This window comes from Buceros rhinoceros, unplaced genomic scaffold (genome assembly GCF_000710305.1).
Source record: "Buceros rhinoceros silvestris isolate BGI_N320 unplaced genomic scaffold, ASM71030v1 scaffold22773, whole genome shotgun sequence".
Classification (NCBI taxonomy): domain Eukaryota; kingdom Metazoa; phylum Chordata; class Aves; order Bucerotiformes; family Bucerotidae; genus Buceros; species Buceros rhinoceros.
In genome coordinates this window covers 14,116-14,585 of record NW_010405696.1, presented here as the reverse complement: position 1 = coordinate 14,585, position 470 = coordinate 14,116, and the positions used below count along the sequence as shown (strand labels likewise).

The 470-nt window shown below is 64.3% G+C and overlaps 1 protein-coding gene across 1 annotated transcript in view; it reads right to left on the bottom strand.

Moving 5' to 3' along the window:
* The window catches only part of LOC104491420 (BPI fold-containing family B member 4-like), a 9,807-nt gene that overhangs the window by 1,005 nt on the left and 8,332 nt on the right, over positions 1 to 470 (bottom strand). The gene's annotated exons all lie outside the window — the stretch shown is intronic.

Here is a 470-nt window from a genome sequence, read left to right as displayed (position 1 = left end):
CTGTGGACCAGCTTTTCCCGTGACCCAGCCACACCTTGTGCCATCGGCCGGGCATCAACCCCCCGAGTCAGGAAACAAAATCTCTGCGTCACAGACACTGAAGAAAATTCCAGCAGCCCCAGAGCTAACATCGCAGTGCAAAGACTGTCACCAGCCTGCGAGAGGGCAGCGCTGCCCGGCTTTGTCACCTCCCGTCTCCCCGCAGCACGGTGGCACCGAGGGACACGCTGTCCCTGATGACCCACAGCCCTTCCCACTGTCCTGCTCTCTCCTGGCAGCTGCTTCCCAGAAAACTGAGCCTGTGCCCCGAGCTCTGGGAAAGCCGGAGCTCCGCAGCGTGGCTGAACAGCCAGGGCTGTCTTGGGGCCAGGGCGTCGCAGCTGTCTCTGCTTCGAGCTCTGCTGCGGGCACAGCCTACCTGCCCGGCGCCAAGCCCAGCACCAGCCTGCCTCTGGCGAGCGACACGAGGG